This window comes from Magnolia sinica, chromosome 16, assembly GCF_029962835.1.
Source record: "Magnolia sinica isolate HGM2019 chromosome 16, MsV1, whole genome shotgun sequence".
Classification (NCBI taxonomy): domain Eukaryota; kingdom Viridiplantae; phylum Streptophyta; class Magnoliopsida; order Magnoliales; family Magnoliaceae; genus Magnolia; species Magnolia sinica.
This window is the reverse complement of record NC_080588.1, coordinates 5231442-5254307: the sequence shown is the minus strand read 5'-3', so window position 1 is coordinate 5254307 and position 22866 is coordinate 5231442.

Genomic DNA, 22866 nt, shown 5'->3' with positions numbered 1-22866 from the left:
GAAAAGGGGAAGGCACGTGAGGTGCACGTGATAGAAAAGGGTATAGATAGGGTTGGCTAACACGCGCTGGTAGAGTGTGTTGCCTGTGTCCTGTATGATTTTTATTGTTATGCATTAAAGGAAAAAAGGAGTATTTGCTTCAACCACGATAATGCGATTTACGGTTTGTTTTTTTTCTCGAGTTGGTCTTGTGGGCCATGTTTAGTTGTCCATGATCCTGAAGTCTCCTAGATTTGGATGATCGTACCGTAATTTGAGTATCCTATCTATTCACATTTCCGCACCATAACGGGCCATGACATCAACAGTTTGGATCATTTGAATCATGGACATTTGTGCAAACCACGCTAACAAAAACAAATGTAATGAAAATAAAATCATCTTAAGCATTGCATCAGAGAAATGAGAAGATGATGAACCCCTCACCAAACAAGATTTTAAATCAGTGTATCAGATATTGTATCATTCAACATTAACATGGCCCCATATTGCTCTTTTATTGGACTTTCCTGCTGATATGGGCTGATGTAGCTGTATTATTCATGGGTGATATAGGTATGTACCGGTTTCGGCCGACACTTGAAACCTTGCTGCTATATCAATGAACTGACTTAATTTAGATAGGCATCATTTATATTCATATTCATATTTGATAATCAAGATACAAATCCATGGATCACTTCTCATATGGATATCCACCGTGTAGCTTCCGCTTGCATTAGGTAGCATCTAATGATGTAGCTTTAACCAATCAAACCGCTTCCATTATGCAGCATCTAATGATTTAGCTTTAATCAATCAAACCGCATCTAATGATGTAGCTTTAACCAATCAAATCTTAGATATAACAAATGAGGCGGGACAAACCATTGTAGGAAATCTTTTCATTGGGACAATCCTAATCTTTCGGTTACTTACACATGGATGACTAATGAGAGTACTTCAATACTCCAATTAGAACTTGAAACCAAAAAAAAAAAAAACCCTGAAGATTGAATGGTCGGGAACTTGTAGTTCAAAAGATATTTTTCCATTCATTTCGGTGAATCATAGAGCTTAAATTAGATATGTTTCTTTGCTTATTCATTGGGAATTGATTGAAAACATGGAAAAGAAAAAATAATAATAATAATATATAATAATCATCAGATGATTAATTTAAGAGTACTATTAAAACATGAATTCTATATTTAGGAGTATTGTTTGGATATGAAGTGGAAATCTTATATTCTTTTTATAGCAGTCACCTAATTTCCTACATGCTTAAGTCTCCTAACGAGCCCATATTATTGTTAGGAATTCGTGAAAGCAAAATATGAATTCAGATCACATGAGATTAAGTAAACGTAAACAAAGAAATCACAAGCACATGAACTTTATATGGAAAAATATTTGCGAAAAAAAATCATGGCACAAAGCGACAGGGAATCACTATGAAAACAAAAGTACGAGAGATAAAATCACTTATAATGCTCGGAAAATCTTCCTTTTTACCAACCCAAACCGTAGAAACGTTTATCCCTTGATTAGAATTCCCCCTAATCCTGTTTACACGTGTATAGTGTCACACCTAGAATAGGAAACAAATTGCGCACTTACGCAGAACCGCGCACAAAGTCGATAGGACCTTTGATAGGATCAACAACCATCGAGGCATGTCAATGGGATCAAAGAATGCTCCAAAAATTGTCCAACGTACAAAAGCTAAAATTCGTGATTTTCTTAATATGATCGAGTGGTCTGTCAATGGCATCGACAGACCCTATTCCAGTCAGATTGAAGACATTTGACAACAATCACTACCATGGCTTCAATCATTATAAACCATTGCTCCAAGTTCCTTCTCTAATTGCCTCTATCATAGCTTCATCATCGTTATCGCTTCTTGTGCACACTTCATCTTCATCAAACGTTTGCTAGACCTAGAGAATATGAACAAAATTGAAACTTCTCTGTTAGAACTACATTTTTAAGCATATACACCGAATTCACGCTTGTATGGATATTCTCAAGAGTCACACATCCTTTCTTAAGCACCTATCGGATAAAATGATGACAAATATTAGTATCTTTAGTTCTAAAATAGTAAATTTAATTCTTCACCAAATTGATCGTGTTTTCATTGTCATAATTAATCGGCACGGCCTCCTATTGATGCCCAAGTTTGTTCATCATTCCTCTCAATCAAACACCTTCCTTGAAAGCTTATGTCACCGCCATATACTTAGCTTTAGTTGTGGAAATAGCAACCATTGACTAAAGTTTCGACATCCAATTGATCGCTCAACCCGCTGATACAAATGAGTAGCCAGAAGTCAACCTTATGTTGTTCACATTCACTACATAATCTAAATCCACATAACATATTAACTTTCCCTCTGATTTCTGAAATGTCAAGACGTAGTCCGCTATATGTCGTAGATAACAAAGTAGTCAATTCATTGCCTACTAATGTTGCTTGTCGGTGTTTGACATATATCTGTTAACGACATCGACTGCATGTAAAACATTCGGTCTTGTAAAGGTCATGATATATATTAAACTGCTAACCGCGCTCGAATAGGGTACATGACACATAACTTGTTTTTTTCTTTTTTCCATTTATAATAGGATATTACTTTAAAGAAAGCCTAAAGTGAGTAGCATGGGGTGTGTTAATTGGCTTAGCCTTGTCTATTCCAAACTTCACTAATACCTTCTCAAGGTACTCCACCTGAGATAATTGTAATCTGCTCATCTCTCTATCTATGTGTATGTTTATATAGAGAATATTCTTTGTAACCCCTATATCTTTCATTTCAAATGTCATTGATAGCTGAGTCTTCAATATATTCATCTCAGGTATACTTTGACTGGCGATAAGCATATCATCAACATATAATACTGATAGAATGAATCCTCCATCACTTAATATCTTGAAGTAGACACGGTGATCATATTCTCTCCTAGTAAACTGTTGCCTCACGATGAAAGTATTAAACTTATTATACCAATGCTTAGGCGACTGTTTAAGGTCGTACAACGACCTCCTCAACCTACAAACTTTATTCTTTGCCCTTCGTATTTCGAACCCCTCTAGTTGCTTCATGTATATCTGTTCTTCCAATTCCCCATGTAAGAAAGCAATCTTAACATCTATCTGTCCCAGTTCAATATTGTATTGGGCAACCAGTGCTAACACAAACCTAATAGATATTTGCTTGGCCACAAGCTCAAAAAGTTTGTTGAAGTCAATGCCCTTCTTCTGTGCATTGTCTTTCACAACCAATCTTGCCTTGTACCTATCGTGTTTTTTTTTATAAATTTACTTTGACATTATCGCTTTACACCTAATGGGAAGCTCCACTAGCTCTCATATCTCATTGTTATACAGAGAGTCAATCTTGTCTTACATCACGGCCAAGGAGAAAATGCCACTTAAGAAAGCACAATAGCGCTTCCACCCGAATTTGGTTCCACAAATTGAGGAAGAAGTAAACAAATTGATTAAAGTGAGCTTTATTAGAAAAGTGAAGTATCTCAAGTGGATCTATAATATAGTGACCGTCAATGAAAAAAGTGGGCATATAAGAGTATATGTCAATTTTAGGGATCTTAATGAAGCATGTCCAAAAGACGACTTTTCACTACCTATCACAAAATTACAGATCTACAGTGAAATATGCAGTCATGTCCTTCATGGATAGATATTTCGGGCATAATGAATACGTATGGTGTTGAAAGATGAGTAGGCCATGACATTCCGAATGACCTTGTGAATATGTTGTTATAAGATCATGAAATTTGGGCTCAAGAATGTTGGGGTGATATATTAGAGAGCAATGCAAAACATCTTTCACAATATGGTGCATAAATATGTTGAATATTACGTTGATGATTTAGTGGTGCAATCCTACAGCCATGTGGAACATGGAGAGCACTTGTTGTTAATCTTCTAGTAAATTCTTTGGGTTCATTGTTAAGCATCGAGGAATAGAGATTGACCCGGGAATAATCATGGCGATCTAGGAGATGCTGCCGCAAAAAACGGTCTATGAATTAAAAAACTTGCAAGGAAAATTTACTTACATTTGACACTTTATATCAAATATGGCAGGAAAATGCCAACCATTCGCTTGCCTCATGAAGAAAGGGGTAGAGCTTGTGTGGGACGAAGCATTTCAAAATGCATTTGATTCCATTAAAAATTTGTTGAAGTAGCCCTTTATATTAGTGACGCCTATAAAAGGTAATCTATTAATCTTGTATATTGCAGCATGCAAAGTTTCCATGGAAGCCTTATCGGCCGAGTAGAATGAATTAGGAAAAGAAAGTGCTCTCTATTATCTAAGCATAACATTAATGGGGGCAGAGCATAATTATTCTCCCACCGAGAAAGTATGCCTAGCCATGATTTTTACAGTACAAAAGTTGCGACATTACTGCTTGTCTCATGATATAACGCTAATATTGCAAGCCAATTCGATAAAATATCTGATGACATGTAAGTGTTATGGTTTCTAGCTCTTGTAATTGTCAAATTTTGTATTGCCAAAACCTTTTTGAATTTGTGTCTTGTATAGCGCATCTACATATTCAAGACAATGCATTTCTCAAGAACAAAGATTTTTACTTCAAGAAATGAAAGTTTACTTGGTCATGTTCGAATACAACATCAAGTGTGAATTTAAGGTCAAGCTTCAAGTCAAGACAAAGTTCTTTACTTTGAACCTCGAGCTCAAGTTTCAAGATGTTTTAAGTTCAAAGGTTACAAATTCAAGTTTCAATATACTTCAAGTTGAAGCCTCAAAAGGTCTCAAGATCAAGCTTCATCATGTGTAAAGATCTCAAACTTCGTGAACTTCAAAGATCAACTTTCAACAGAAGGAAAAAAAGTTTCAATGTTCATACATCATGTATAAGGTATGAATGACCCTAGATTGACCATAGGGTAGGTCATTTTGAATACATAATTTAATTAGATCACTTTATAAGTACATAAACTGTTTCTCGACTAGTCTTGGACTTTGTTCGACTAGTCCTAGCACTGGCTCGACCAGTCCTAAGGTTGTTACTGATTTTCGAGAATTTTTATTAAAGCCTCGACCAGTCCTGGAGACTACTCGACCGGTCGTGTGAACAGTGCTCGACCAGTCATTCAGCCTCAACTCAAAGTCCAACAACTAAATCGGGTTCCACACAACCAGTCATGGATATGACTTGATCAGTCGTAGAGGTCACTCGACCGGTCGAGCAGAGCCTACGACCAGTCGTGGAACGGCTTTATCTTATCACGCTCAAATTTTCAAAAATCAGTTGGTCCTACGACCAGTCGTGCTGACCTCAGGACCAGTCAAGAATGCGATTTCTGCAACTATAAATATAGCACGAATTTCAGAGTTTTGTATTCAATTCAAGCTAAATCAATACGCTACTCTGAGAGATAAGTTAGTCATTTTTTTAAGCTATATTGTGCTCATTTAATATTCTCTTAATTTAGCTTTGTTATATTTGATTTTGTATTCTTTATTCCAATCATATTTGAAGAAGGGATTGAGACTTGCCCTTTTCTTGGAATCAAAATCAAATAGAATTAGCCCAACTTGATTTAATTTAAATCAATTTAGAACCATTTCATAAGTGAGTGTGGACATTGAACTTCTACTCCGATTTGGTTCTTCTGGGCTGCATCAAAAAGAGAATATCCAAGTATCTTACAATTTTTGTAAATTCTTTATTTTTGGTTTCATTGAGATTGTGCCAGAAAAATCTCTTTGTTTTGGTTTGCCTCCTGAGGTTATCCAGAAAACTCAGAGTGTGGGGTTTTCTGAATTGTGTAAGCCCACTTGAAAGACACAATTGTAACGGTTTTAGGTAAACCCGGAAAAACCTATTTTAATAGTGAACACTAATATCCACTATGTGAGGATATTATGAGTGGAGTAGTTGTGTAGTTGTTTTTCTAAACAGTTGGTGTACACACAAGCGAACCATTATAATTTCTGGTCTTGTGGTTTGATTGTTTATTTCTTTTTGTGGATGGTTGTAATTTCCCTTTTTGCATTTGTGAAGAATGTTGTAATTTCTTTTATGCAAGTGTGAGAATGTTGTAATAGCTTAGATTTCATTCCTTGCTATTTATTTCTTTATTCCTCTGTATCAGTTTGAGTTTTTGATATACAGGCATTTCTAGGAATCAAGTTGTCCTACCATAAACCTTTGGTTTTTGGTGTAAGGTTGTCCTTAGAACAACATCTGTATCAATCTCTCAATACTCATACATTTGAGGTAGTATTTATTTTCAGCATTGTGAAATTATTTATTGCTATCATTATTTATATTTTGATTAAATTCAGCTGCCCCCCCCCCCTCGTTTTTAATTAATTTTTTGGATTTATTTCCTAAGCTAATCGATCTGAGCTATTTGAGATGTCAAATTTTGATAGCCTTTCAGTCACTACGCCTCCACCACTTGATGGCTACAATTATGCCTATTGGAAAGCCAGAATGAGGATTTTCTTAAAATCCATGGATGAGAGCGTGTGACAAGCCACAATGACTGAATGGATCCCTCCTACTACTAAAGTAACTGGTATCGATGGATCAAAATCTATGAAAGTCACACCTTATTTTTCTTGGACCACTCTTCAGAAAAATGAGAGTAGTACCAATACAAAGGCTTTAAATGTTATAACTTGCGCACTATCATCGGATAAATTCAAGAGAATTATATCTTGTGATGTTGCAAAGCAAGCCTGAAATATTTTAGAAATGACACATGAGGGAACAACAATCGTCAAGAAATCTAAAGTCCAAATCCTCACAACCAAATTTGAAGAAATACGTATGGAGGAAAGTGAAACTTTCATGGACTTTTATACTAGATCGAATGACATTGTCAACTCTATGTGGGATCTTGGTGATAAAATCCCAGAAAGTAAAGTCTGTGCAAAGATACTATGCTCACTCCCTGAATGGTTCAATTCAAAGGTGACCGCGATCCAAGAACTTCGTACTACGGATAATATGAGGGTAGAAGAATTAGTTGGTTCTTTACAAACCTATGAGTTAACTTGTAAAGCTCCTAAAGGTAATTCTATCGCCCTTAAATCTTCTAAATGTATTTCTCAAGAAAATAGTAATTTTGATTTAGAAAACTCTGAAGATAATATGGTCCTTTTAGCTAAAAAGTTTTATAAGATTTTCAAAAGTAAAAAGATGGTTGATTTTCAAAAACCTAATGAAAAGAAAAGATCGAAATCTAAAACCTGAAAATCTTTAAAAGATATTCAATGTTACAACTGCCATGAATATGAGCATCTAGCAAACAAGTGTCCTAAAAAGGACAAACCTAAAAAGAAAGGTATGTTGGCTACTTGTGATGAATCTTCTGTCTTTGAAGCCTCTTCTGAATCAGAAGATTTTAAAACCGAGTCGGGTAATGAAGTCTAATCCCTTATGACTCTAGCCAAGTTCACTTTTTCAGATCATGATGATTCAACTAGTAAAGAAAATTTGAATAATGATCATGAAAATGAAGAAAATATTCAAGATGCTTATAATGCCTTTTACAAGGAGAGTTGTAAAATTGCTGTTAAACTTAAACTTCAGAAAGAAAAGTTTTCAAAACTTAAAGAAAATTTTGATTCTCTTGTTTTAGAAAAATCTCACATTTCAAATTGTTTTGAAAAAACTAAGTGTGACTTAAATTTCAAAAACTCCTAAGTTGAAAAATTAAAATCTGAAAATGAAAAGCTAAAACTTGAAATCTCTTCACCTTTAAGTTTAAAGGACACATGGAAGTATGGCCAAGGTGATCCTAAGTTAGAAAAACTATTATTTGGATCCAAAAAAAGTGACGACCGATCTGGATTGGGTTATGACAAAAGTATTCCTCCCAAACATAAGAATACTCCTCCTAAGTTTGTGAAAGGAGAGTCTTCAAACTCAAAAGGGAAAAGTCTAAATCAAAATTATTCTAAAAATGATAAAACTTTTCAATCCTTAAAACCTAAAAGCAACCATATCAACTATAAAAATCAGAATCGTAATCCTTTAGCTGAGAAAATTGTTGATTTACTTAAAGAGCTGTTAAAATCTAACTTAGTGGGTCAGTCTTATATCAACTACAAAAATAAGAAGACCAACTATACTCCTAAACCGAAGACTGTCATGAAATGGGTTCCTAAGGTTACCCGCTTGGTTGCCCACACCGCTTTCAAATCTTTAAGCCATTCAAAGTGATACTTAGACAGTGGTTGCTCCAGACATATGACAGGTGACAAAGGTCTGTTCACCAATCATAAAGACATGACTAATGGTTCAATCACATTCGGTGATGGTAACAATTGCAGGATTGTTGGCCAAGGTATGGTCCAATTTTTTAACCTCTCTTTATTTGAGAATGTTTTATATGTAGAAGGGTTAAAACACAACTTATTAACCATTTCTCAAATATGCGATAAGAATCATCGCGTAAAATTTACCAACCTAGGGTACGAAATTTTAAATAAAAATGGTTCTGTAATATTAACTGGTTGCAAAACTTCTGAAAACTGCTACATAGTAAGTGATTCTAGCTCATCTAATCTATCATGATACATGGTCCATAACGATGAGACCGAGTTATGGCATAAACGCCTACCGCAACTTATATAGATTGAGCAAAAGAGAGTTAGTAAGAGGCTTACCGAAAATACAGAAAATAGATAAAATATGTGGTGAATGTCAGATTGGCAAGCAAACTAGGAGCTCTCACAAAAAGTTGGACTCTAATGCCACATCTAAACCGCTCGAACTCCTCCACATGGATCTTGTTGGACCAACTAGAACGGAGAGTCAAGGTGGCAAGAAGTACATACTGGTAATTATTGATGACTTTACCAGATAAACTTGGGTAGTCTTCTTAAAAGACAAATCAGAAACTCTCGATGAAGTAAAAAGAGTACTTAGACGTATCCAAACTGAAAAAGAGTCTTAAGTCTGTAAGATCTGTAGCGTTCATGGATCAGAATTTGAGAATAGCGGTTTTGAGAAGTTTTGCAGTGATCAGGGAATATCACATGAATTCTCTGTGCCCAAAACTCCACAACAAAATGGTATAGTAGAAAGAAAAAATAGAGTGCTTAAAGAAATGGCAAATGTAATGTTAAACAGTATGAAGCTCCCTAAAAATCTTTGGGCCGAAGCTGTAAATACTGCGTGTTATATAATTAACCGTGTTTATACTAGAAAATCAAATTGTAAAACTGCTTATGAAATGTGGTTTAATAAGAAGCCTATTATCAAATACTTTCGAGTTTTTGGCAGTAAGTGATACATTTTACGTGACCAAGAAAATCTAGGTAAGTTTAACACCAAAAGTGATGAAGGAATATTTTTAGGGAATGCTCTAAATAGTCGACGTATCGGGTTCTTAATAAGAGGACCGATGTTATTCAAGAGTCTATTAATGTGGTTATTGACGATCACTTAAATACACCTGTTTCAAGTTCAGAAAATGATGAAATACTTCTAATTCATCAAGTCAAAATAACTCTGAACTGAGGACTGTTAAAGATCATCCAACTAATCAGATTCTTAGAAACCCTCTCATTGGTGTGCACACTCATAGACAACTAGAAGATATGTGTAATTACGTGTGCTTTACATCTCAGATAGAACCGGTTAATGTAAAAGAAGCTCTTACTGACGAAAACTGGATTGTTGCGATGCAAGAAGAGCTTAATCAATTTATTAGAAATGATGTTTGGTATTTAGTTCCAAGACCTAAAGATAAACACATTATCGGAACTAAATGGATTTTTAAAAACAAGTCTGATGAACTTGGTAATATCATTAGAAACAAGGCTATGCTAGTTGTATGAGGGTACACTCAAATTGAAGGCATCGATTATGATGAAACCTTTGCCCCAGTAGCTCATCTTGAATCAATCAGACTATTTATATCCATTGCATGCTTTAGAAAGTTCAAAATATACCAAATAGATGTAAAGAGTGCTTTCTTAAATAACGATTTACATGAAGAAGTGTATGTTGAATAACCAATGGGTTTTGAAGACCCTAAGAATGCTGATCATGTTTATCGCCTAAAAAGACTCTTTACGGTTTGAAACAAGCTCCCAAAGTATGGTACGAAAAGTTGACTAAGTTTTTACTAAGTCATAATTTTCTAATGGGAAGTGTTGATAAAACTTTATTTGTTAATAAACATAATGATCACATTTTAATAGTGCAAATTTATGTTGATGATGTAATTTATGGATCTACCTGTGCTAACATAACTGTTGAGTTTGTAGATCTCATGAAATCTAAGTTCGAAATGAGTGTGGTTGGGGAATTGAGTTATTTTATAGGGTTGCAAGTTAAACAGCAACCTGATGGTTTCTTTATTTTTCAAACCAAATATGCTCTGAACTTAGTTAAAAAGTTCGGATTTGAGAATGAGAAAAATTTTGATACTCCTATGAGTACTACTTTGAAACTTTCAAAGGACTACATGTAAAAGTGTGGATCCTAAACTATATCGAAGTATGATTGGAAGCTTGCTTTATTTAACTGCAAGTAGACCTGATATTGCATTTAACATAGGAATTTGCGCTAGATATCAATCTGACCCTAAAGAGTCACATTTAACTGTTGTTAAGCGGATTATGTGATATGTCGCAAACTCTGCAAATCTGGGTCTTTGGTATCCATATGATACTAATGCTCAATTAGTTGGTTACACTGACGCTGATTGGGCTGGTAACATTGATGATAGGAAATCAACTAGTGGTGGTTGTTTCTATGTTGGGAACTGTTTAGTTTTTTGACAAAGTAAGAAACAAAGTTTCGTATCGCTCTTAACTGCTGAGGCTGAATATATTGTAGCAGGGAATGCATGTACTCAGCTTGTATGGATGAAAACAATGTTAATTGATTACAGAATTGCACAGGACTCTATATGGTTTTATGTTGTGATAATTCCAGTGCAATTAATATATCTAAAAATTCAATCCAGCATTCACGAACCAAGCACATTGACATTAGATATTACTACATTTGTAAATTAGTGGAAGAAAAGACAATTTCTTTAGAATACATTCCGACCGAGACTCAACTTGCTAACATTTTCACAAAACCGCTCGACAAAAGTAGGTTTTCTAAATTGAAATTTGATCTTGGTATGTGCTATTTGAATTGATTATTCATGCATTTCTGTATCATAATGTATATATATATTTGTTAGTTTATGTTTAAAATTTCAAATTATATGAAAATTACACATTTTTGGCAGTGCACGACCAGTCAAGTACATACTCAACCAGTCGTGGCACGACCGGTCGAGCATGTACTCGACCAATCGTGTAGCGCGGGTTTGACCTTTATTTAGGGTAAAAATCTTTTTTTCTTCATTTTGGGCTTCTTCTCCAACGGGTCCTAGGTCGACCAGTCGAACCCGATCCTTGTTCTTTAAGGTTACTGCTTTATTTCCATTTTCCTTGTAGATTCAAGTTTATATAACTTCTTTTTCATCTTTAGAGTGATTTATTTCTTGTTTCTTTGAGGTTTTTGGAGTTTTCTTCTCTAAAATCTAATCTTGAGAAAATCCACTCTACTTCTTTTGCAACCACTTGGTTCCTTGATTTCCTAGTTGCAAATGGAAGGTAGAGGGAAAAAGAAAAGTTCTCGTGGTCCTTCAATGTCTAGATTGACACCTATTACAAAGCGCCACCTTCGGTCACCCGAAGATGATCCCTTCTATATGCGGGATGTAAGGTTGCGCAATGTAAAAGTTAAATTTGTTCATGTTGAACATCTAGCTCCATTTGAAATCATTCCTCTTCTCCAATCTGTAGGATGTGATAACATTTTACATTGGGGTGGACCGGCATATCGGTCTATTGTGCAAGCTATGTATGCATGTATTTTTGGTTTTTCAACTGAAAATCTAACTTTTATTATTGCTACTAGAGAAGGTCTAGTTGAAATAGACCGACATTTGATCTCTGGTCTAATGGACATACCTGTTAATGACAAAGGTATTCCCATTAGCAGTTTAGTAGGTAAACCATCTGAATCAGAAAAACGTATGCTTACTAGAGAAGTGTGCAATATAGATGCGCAATGGAGTACTAATGGAAATGCTCTTGCTTCAAAGTATTTGTTACCCAGATACAGAGTCCTACATAGGATACTCATTTTCAATGTCTATCCTCGTTCTGGTAACAAACCTGAACTCACTACTTTCATGGTTCGGATTCTTCATGTCATTGTTTCTAGAACCAATTTATGTCTTCCTTTAATCTGTCATTGCATCATTCAATTCCGTCTCCATCCTGGACACAGTGATATCCCTTTTTCTTATCCGATGACTGTGTTAGCCACTCATTTATTAGTGGTTATGCCTGTTGGAGAGGCTCTCGTTCAACACTTAATATTCAACAACTCTAATATAAACAAAATGAATCTGAGGTTGGCCGCAGGCCAAGTCAATGTAGGTGTTAGAGGAGCTGCTGCAGTGAATGAAGAAGAAGGTGATTTACCTCCAGATGACATAAACATGGATGATATTTTTGATGAAATCGAGTCTGATTTGGCAAATGATCCTGACTATCAGTCATCTGATTTTGATACGCGGTTGCGCTCACTTGAGGAGAAGGTAGAGAATATGAATGTGTCCATGATTTGCAGTTCAAATATATGCGTAAATATCTTAGGCGCTTGAACAAGGGACTTCATAAACTTGATCCTACCATACCTGCTCCTTCTTCGAGATCTGATTAGTATTTTCTTATTTTTCGTTCAGTTTGTGGGATTGACTTTGGTTGAACTCTATTGACGTTGGTAGATTATGCTTGAACATTACTTGCTTATAAAGTTAATATCTTAGCTATCTTGATCCATTATTCCTCATTGCTCGACTTATTCTTCCTTGTGTTTTATGTCCTGTTTCATGTATTGATTTTTTCTTTTGTCATATTGTGACGAAAAGGGGGAGAATTTTGTCATGCTTGATATATGGTGTTTGTGATATATGGCATGTGATTTATGGACATGTAGCCTTCTTTGTGTAAGGTGGAGGAGTAAGTAAGGGGGAGTAGTATTGTTGGAGGCATTGATGCGAATTAATTAATGCGACCTGTTTATAACTGGTTTCTTTTGATAACTGGTGCATGATTCTTTAACCAGATTGTCACTGGTTTCTTTTAATAACTGATGCATGATTTTTTGTGCATATAATGTTTATCTTATTATGAAGTATGTTTTGTCACAAATTTGACAAAGGGAGAGATTGTAAGTGTTATGGTTTCTAACTCCTATAATTGTCAAATTTTGTAGTGCCAAAACTTTTTTGAATCTGTGTCTTATGTAGCGCATCTACAAATTCAAGACAATGTATCTCTCAAGAACAAATATTTTTACTTCAAGAAATGTAAGTTTACTTGGTCATGTTCGAATACAACATCAAGTGTGAATTCAAGGTCAAGCTTCAAGTCAAGACAAAGTTCTTTACTTTGAACCTCAAGTTCAAGTTTCAAGATGTTTTAAGTTCAAAGGTTACAAATTCAAGTTTCAATATACTTCAAGTTGAAGCCTCAAAAGGTCTTAAGATCAAGCTTCATCATGTGTAAAGATCTCAAACTTCGTGAACTTCAAAGATTAACTTTCAACAGAAGGAAAAGAAGTTTCAATGTTCATACATCATGTATAAGGTATGAATGACCCTAGATTGACTATAGGGTAGGTCATTTTGAATACATAATTTAATTGGATCACTTTATAAATGCATAAATTATTTCTCAACTAGTCTTGGACTTTGTTCGACTAGTCCCAGCACTGGCTCGACCAGTCCTAAGGTTGTTACTGATTTTCAGGAATTTTTGTTAAAGCCTCGACCAGTCCTAAAGACTGCTCGACCGATCATGTGAACAGTGCTCGACCCGTGTTCGACCAGTCCTTCAGCCTCGACTCAAAGTCCAGCAACTAAATCGGGTTCCACACGACCAGTCGTGGACAGGACTCGACCAGTCGTGGAGGTCACTTGATCGATCGAGCAGAGCCTACGACCAGTCGTTGGACGGGTTTATCCTATCGCGTTCAAAATTTCAAAAATCTGTTGGTCCTACGACCAGTCGTGCCGACCTCAGGACCAGTCGAGAATGCGATTTCTGTAACTATAAATAGAGCATGAATTTCAGAGTTTCATATTCAATCCAAGCTAAATCAATACGCCACTCTGAGAGATAAATTAATCATTTTTTTAAAGTTATATTGTGCTTACTTAATATTCTCTTAATTTAGCTTTGTTATATTTGACTTTGTATTCTTTATTCCAATCATATTTGAAGAAGGGATTGAGACTTGCCCTTTTCTTGGAATCAAAATCAAATAGAGCTAGCCCAACTTGATTTAATTTAAAATCAATTTAGAACTTAGAACCATTTCATAAGTGAGTGTGGACATTGAACTTCTATGTTGAACTTCTACTCCGATTTGGTTCTTCCAGGCTGCATCAAAAAGAGAATATCCAGGTATCTTACAGTTTTTGTAAATTCTTTACTTTTGGTTTCATTGAGATTGTGCCAGAAAAATCTCTTTGTTTTGGTTTGTCTGAGGTGATCCAGAAAACTCAGAGTGTGGGATTTTTTAAATTGTGTAAGCCCACTTGAAAGACACAATTGTGAGGGTTTTAGGTGAACCTGGAAAAACCTATTTTAATAGTGAACGCTAATATCCACTGTGTGAGGATATTAGGAGTGGAGTAGTTGTGTGGTTGTTTTTCTAAACAGTTGGTGTACACACAAGCGAACCACTATAATTTTTGGTCTTTTGATTTGGTCGTTTATTTCTTTTTATGGATGATTGTAATTTCCCCTTTTGCATTTGTGGAGAATGCTGTAATTTCTTTTATGCAAGTGCGGGGATGTAGTTGTGTGGCTGTTTTTCTAAACAGTTGGTGTACACACAAGCGAACCACTATAATTTCTGGTCTTATGGTTTGATTGTTTATTTCTTTTTGTGGATGGTTGTAATTTCTCTTTTTGCATTTATGGAGAATGTTGTAATTTCTTTTATACAAGTGTGAGAATGTTGTAATAGCTTAGTTTCATTCCTTGTTATTTATTTCTTTATTCCTCTGTATCAATTTGAGTTTTTGATATACAGGCATTTCTAGGAATCAGGTTGTCCTACCATAAACCTTTGGTTTTTGGTGTAAGGTTGTCCTTAGAACAACATCTGTATCAATCTCTCAATACTTGTACATTTGAGGTAGTATTTATTTTCAGCATTGTGAGATTGTTTATTGCTATCATTATTTATATTTTGATTAAATTCCGTTGTTAATTTTTAATTTGGTATAGTCCTATTCAACCCCCCCCCCCAAGGACTTAATAGCTTGGCCATTTCATGACACACCCGATGTTGTCCTAAAGATTTTTTAGCAGCACACATAGTTCCTGGTTGTGAAGAAATTTTATATCAATTGTCAGACAAACAAGTTTTGCTAGTTGAGCCAACCAAGCCTTGGCAAATGTACTTTGATGGTGCTGCTTGGGCATAAGGTGCAAGTGTTGAGGTGATTTTCATTAATCCTCGTAGTGATTTATTGCCCTAATTTTTCATGGTGGGCATTGCATGCACGAACAATGAAGTTGATTATAGCGCGCCCTTATCATCGGGTTGCAAACAGCCTAAGAGATGAAAATATGAGCTATACAAAATGTTAGAGACTCCAAGCTGGTGATGAATCAACTAATTACTTAATTTGAAATATAAAAACCGGAGTTGTTGCCCTATTTCCATCGAGCGGTACAATTGCTGCAGGTTTTTCTTGACGTTGATGTTAAACATGTACCCAAGCATAAGAATGCAAATATAGATGCATTGGCTAGTCTGGCCGCGACATTTTCTTGCCCTTTCAGGAGTCCTCTTCGAGTGACGATAGAAGAACGAAGGTTCTTGCCACTGCCCGAGTTTATAATTGAGACTGTAAAATCACAACCGATGTCTTGCTTAAAAGTTACGATCGATGACTAGCTACAGTCATTTATAAGTTACCTAAAGTATAGAATCTCGTCAGAAGAACTGTAATTGAAATTACATATCAACCAAAGGTCGGAGAATTTTGTGATATACACAATGGGTGTTATACAGAAAGTCTTATAATGAAATATTGCTACGATGCCTAGATACAAAAGAAGTCGATTATGTTCTAGAGGAAGCCCATTTAGGAAAATGTGAAGCTCATCAAGCCAGTCGAAATTTGTTTCACCGTATACACCATACGGGGTATGATTGGCCCTCTATGTTCAAAAATGCGATAGCATTTGCTAAACGATGTTATGAATTTCAAATACATGCTAACATTATACATATACCTCATAACGACTTGCATCAGTTGGTGGCTTCGTGGCCCTTTGCGGCCTAGAGATTGGACATTATTGTCCTTCATTAATCTGCCATCTTCACAAGGGCGCCAATACATTCTAGCAGCGATAGATTATTTTTCTAAGTGGATAGAAGTTGTTGTACTGCTCAACGTTAAAGAAAAAGACGTGACAAATTTTATTCATTGTACAATCATATATTGGCATGGGGTCCTGCGGAAAATTATTACCGATAATGTTACTTTGTTCAAAAACAAGAACATGGAGAAGTTGTGTCGGAAATTTGGGATTAAGCATTTCTTCTCAACGCCTTATTACTTGTCAGCAAATGAATTGGCAAAAGCTTTTAACAAGATAATTGTCATAATTCTAAAGAAAATTATCATAAAAAAATGAGTAAAACTAGGATGAAAGGCTATAAGAAGCCTTATGGGCTTATTGAATGACTCATCGAACGGCAATAAAGCCACTCCTTATTCATTAGTTTATGGAGTTAAAGTTGTTCTACCAGTTGAAATGCAAATCACTCATTAAGGGTGGCGATACATGAGTCAATCATAGAAGATGAAAATGTTAGGATAAGGCTAATGGAGTTAGATACTCTAGATGAAAAATAGCTAGCAGTGCAACAACGTTTAGAGCTATATCAAGCATAAATAACGCTCACCTTCGATAATATGGTTAAACACCGATCCTTCAAGAAAGGAGAAATAATATTGATGCTTAAAAGGCCCATTATGGTTACCCATAGAACCAGGTGTAAATTTGATCCCGAATGGGATGACCCATACATTATATAAGAAGTTTACTCAAATGGGGCCCGTCAAGTCATGAATAAGAATGGGCAAGAAATGGGAATACTCGTCAAAGGTTATTTTATAAAAAGATACTATCCTTAAAGAAGATGAATTTTTTATTATGAAGATTATTTATGAAGAATCTACCCACTCAAAAGCGGGCAAAAAGAGTACACTTTGAAAAAAAGTAAGGATACTGTACAATATAAAGCAACAACAAAAGAAATGCCATGTATCAACGAGACTAATCTCCAATAAAGCAGGATTGAAGAATGATTAATAAAAGAAAAGTCAAAAAAATATGACCTCCAATTCTCCAATTTCAAGGATGGTAATCGTCGGTCTTCTGTCGATAATTGTTAATAATCCTTCAGAATGATGACAGGTCGGTTCTCTAAAATTACTATTGGTCATTGCTAATCTTAAGGCATTGAATTATGCACAAGTCCTACATGACTTCAAGGTTATCATCAATTATCAAAGACTATTGTCGACCATGTAAAATCCTTACAGCAGGCCACGATGTGCGCTATAAGACAACCATGCGTAAGTCTTAGTGACACTTTTACAAGCCGCAATGTGTGCTATATGCCAACCACTTGTAAGACCTACATAATATCATATGATGGATGAAAGAAAATGTCCCCTATGAATGACAAAAGTTATCGCCGATTTTCCAAACATTATACATGTAGCAATGAGAGCCAATGGCAAAAGCCCGCGAAAGCCAACCACATGTAAGACTTATGCCGTATTTATCACTCTTAGTAGTGTTATAGGGAATGGTGAAAGAAAATACCTCCTTGTGAATGGACCCAGTCATGAAGGCGAAGAAAAAGAAGGTTGCAGTGTGAGTTGTGGTTTATTCATATGTAGATTCATATGTAGGCCAACCATATGCATATATCCTATCGAGTTCACTACTCGATAGCTTTAATGGGCCCCTTTGATGGATTGCAGTGTGTAAACTCTCCAACAACGGCTGAAGTCTTGTGAACTCAAGAGATTTGTTGAAACCAACTAGCATAAGTCCAAATGCTCCAAATACCCAAGAGCCGAAACTATGGATGCTCCAAATACTCAAGAGCCTGGACTGTGGATGCTTCGAATACTCAAGAGCCTAAATTGTGGTTGGCACCTTAGTTCTACTAACAGAACTCCAGGGTACCTCCACCCATTAAAGAGAACACAACGTAAAGTATGGTAATGCACAAAAGTCAAAACGAATAAATAATCACAGCAAAACATAGTTTTGATTGAGAAAAGAAATACATATGCGAATTGGCAACATGATTCATAAAGTTAAGAATCATTCATAATCATATGATTAGAAACTAGAATAGCAATTGAACAAAATTGTTTACGTCATTTAAATCATACGATTGTTCTGAATCACATATGAATTACATATTCATAATCATTCTAAAAGGCCTATAGCCAACATATACCCTTGTAAATCTTGGTTAAATTGAATTTGAGTTGCAACGACATTAAGTTTAGCTTCAACAATAAGCTTGGACCGATTGGGAATCCCCACAAGCTCCTGCTCCAATTAAACAACATCAGTTTTCTTCTTTGAAAATTGGCAAATTACTCATTAATTAAAGCAAATTTTCATTCAAAAGCATTTTCTTGCTCATGAAGGGAACAACATTCTTTCTTGTATTCGGAAATGATTGAAGATCGCCTGGATATATCGTCATAAAGGACTGATAATTCCTCTTACTGAAGCAATATTTCTGGTGCAATCTATATACTTTGAGCAGATTCTAACTGTTGGAGAGAAGCGCAAAACTATGATAAAGAGTCATGAAGTCGTGAAACAGTAATCTTAGTAAGTTTTGCAGTATTATCCTTGATTGCCAAGGCATCACCAAGCAGAGGCCATTGTTCTGAATCCTTGAACATACAGGCAATTGCCGAGAGTGCATTCTTAACTAAGATGAGCTTATACGGAGAAACGTTCTCCAAAGAAAAAGCATTAGATGTTACCATATAATTTGAACCCACAGAAAAGCTTGGGACTTGTGCGATTGCGATAAAAGAAGAAAATATAATATAAGACAAGTGAGAACAGAATGATCTTAGTATAAGTAAGAAAACTAGAATTCTATGACTGTTGATGAAGGAATAACTACAGCTGAAGGTCCGATGACAACGGAAGCAGTAGTAAATGCAGGAATTGTTGCTTAAGGAGCTATATTGAAAGTCAGTTCTACAGCCACAGTGCTTGAATCTACCGTCATAGGAGTTCTTGCAATAGCTAGCTCTAATACAAGAATGGCTTCTACGTTTTGATCAACTTCCATACTTCTTGGAGTAAAAAGAGGCCTATTCAAAAATATTAGCTCCTCTATTACGCTTGACGCTGACATAGAGAGCTATGCTTTCCTTGATGATGAAGAGACTTCCATAACCATTGGAAGCATTTAAAAGCAACCAAAGGAATGGTGATCGGAGAAATTGTTTGTATGTTCTGGGACAATGGAGAATAATTGACACTAAAAGTCATAGTAATATTTGTCGCCAGCGAATAGCTAAATTCTCCATAATCTAGCGGCTCATCTTCCATATCCATCGGAGCATCAGAGCTGCCAATGGGAGTTGGTTTTTCAAGAGGGTTTTCTTCAACAACTCCAACATCTCCATCACCATTGTTGTCTTCATCAATATTAACATTTGTGTCTTCTCCTTCTTTGTCATATCTTCTGTGGAACTGCCTTCTTCATTAAGAGCTGCTGCTTTTGGTTGAATCTTCGTCTTATTCATAAGTTTTTTCTTGTACAAGCTTTTCCACCATGATTTTCTTTCCTTTACTAGATGAACACACCCCATTGTTATGTGTTCTTAATTCTACAAAAGCTAGGGAAGCACTTTATCTTGCTTGTCTGATAGAAGGAGAAGAAATGAACACTTGAGAATGTGTGGCAGATCGTGAGAAACTCTACCTTAAAGACCACATAGCCGGAGAGATGATCGATGACTCTAGCTTAGCTATCACTTGCTCAGTGGAAGCCTCCCTACTTGGTGTATAGTGTGCAATTGCTTTTAAAATTGCGGTAATGACCGCTTTAGTTGAAGTGGGAATATGCCAAGATGTCCTAGAGGGGGGCGAATAGGACTTTTTAGTATTTTATGATAATATAAAACTTATCAACCATATCCTGAATAAATAAGCAAGTATCAGGATTTCTTTAAAATAACTCTAATGTCTTTCAAGCCAAATAGAGGATCCAATCACAAAACTATTCAAAAAATAAACAAGATGCACAATATAGTTTATAATAGATGTGACTGTGTGTGAGATGTGATTCTACTTAGTTCTAAATAATCATGTACGCATAGGATATGAGAACATTCAGAGAAATCACACAAGCAGTAGAAGTAAATAACAATCTTAAATACAGTTGTTTTTATAGTGGTTCGACTACTTATTTACTCCACTTCCGACGGACGCACTCAACCCCTGAGTGTATCGGATCTCACAAACGGAGGTTTCAAATCAGGTTCACCTCAAACCAGTACAACCTACTCTAGGCTGACTCTAACGTGTCACCACGACACAAGTTTATGCCCCACACAGGAGCAAGGGTCAAAACACAGCACCCAACTTTTAGGCCACACAGGCCAAGGATCCATACACGGAGCCTAACAGTTTATGCTCCCATGAGCAAGGGTCAACACACATCACTCAGATTTTAGACCACACAGGTCAAAAACTTATACAAGGACCTAAGTTTATGCTCTCCATAGAGCAAGGGTCAACACAAAGCACCCCCACGTACACTCCCGTCGGGGGCCTCGTATGAGGACTTGAAAGGGGTGAGAAGCACCTTTGACCCAATCCTACAAAAGGAATGATAACAATGGTTCTCTGGACTCTAATGATTTATAGATAAGTAGATGAGCCCCATTAAGCACGTTGATGAAGATCTCCTCCTTTGATGACGAAGAATCTTCAGCTCTCTTGGACCGAAACTCAGATGATGTTCCAATGTAAGGCAACGGGTTGGATCAAGGTTATGATGGAATCCTACTCTATTAGATGTTTTCCTATAAAGGAGACAAATCGATTCCAATCATCTATGCATTCAAGGTATCCCAGCTTAATGATTTGCCATTAAGATAGTAGCTGCAAGATCCTTGAATGTGGAAGTTCATTCCCCAATCCACTCTATTGAATATCAATGATGAGGGTGGATTGGAGGATGAACTTCCATGAGAGAAAAGGCTTAGGGTATATGATCTGGGTTTAAACACTCAAAAGCACTCTCTATTTTCTCTACCAACAACCAAAGGCAAGCTCTCATTAAATAAGCAAAAAGTTCCAAAGGATATAAAACAGTTATATTTTTTAAGAGTTCGATATCATCGAGCATATACTCTCGATACATCAAATGGCCGCTTGATGATACGAACTCAAACTATCAAACGCTTTTGAACCTTTTTGCCAATTGGTCGAGGGGATCGAACAAGCTTCGATGTCATCGGATTTTGAACTCTGATTTCATCGAAACGAGGTTCGATTCCTCGACATTTGAAAATGAGAGAGCAAATGCCTTTGAAACTTTTAAGGTATATGATATGATCAAGGATCCTTCGATATCATTGGAATTTGAATATCGACGGTATTGATGACGGTGTCAATTCATCAAAAATTTCAAGAAATTTTCCTATAAGCTTGCTGGACAATTTTTGTCCAGTTTCAATGACATCGACCTCATATTGATATGATCGATATTTGAATATTGATTTTATCGAGTGATCCTCGATACATGAAATATTTTACGTGAAAACTTGCCGGGTAGTTTAATGTCCCAATCCGATATCATCGAAGGTCTATCGATATCACCGAGATTTGAATTTTGAGGATATCGAGGCTCTCTTCGATATATCGATAATTATATGATTTGCCTTAGTAGTATTTTGGACACAACTGACCGGATGTCGATTTTATCGAGACGTCTCGATGGACTCAAGATTCAAAATTTGACGATATCGAACAGTCCATCGATTCATCAATAATTCAGTCCAGAGTTCTTTGTAGTTGTTGGACATCAGAAGTCCTCAATTCGATATTATCAAGTGAGTTTCGAGGACAAAGATAACAGGGTTCGATTTCATCGAACCACGTGTCGATAAATCGACAAAGGCAGAAAACTTAAAGATTTTCCTAATTTTGCAAATTAGTTTTCTCGCCTAAAACCCGAGGATGTTCTATCCAATTTTAAGGGTTTTATATACTTGGAGTTTTGGGACATGGGATGTGAGGCTGAGGTTTACCTTCGGCAAGTTCGGGCAAATATCCTGTTGAGGCAGACAGTTGAACAATCTTCCTATGGGGTTCCTTTGTCTTACTGACTCAACACTCACACTAATCGACAAACCAGGGCACTTTCAATCTCTCCCTTTGTCAATTACGTGACAAAACATCCTATAACAACTTCTAGACCAACACCTTAAATTGTGTGTGCATGCACTTTACACAGTTTTACAAAGCTAGTGAGTTCACACACATACACAACTGTATCATTCAGTTGCAGCTGCTCCCCCTGTCTTCTTGCAGCTGCTCCCCCTAACACTCGTACCACCATTAACAAACAGATGCACACAATTTGCCTCTGGGGTGGGTTTTGTTCTCCCCCTTTTTTGTCAATCATTGGGAAAGGGCCATATAGCAATATATGTTGACTGAAGTTGAAGTATAGACATATGGG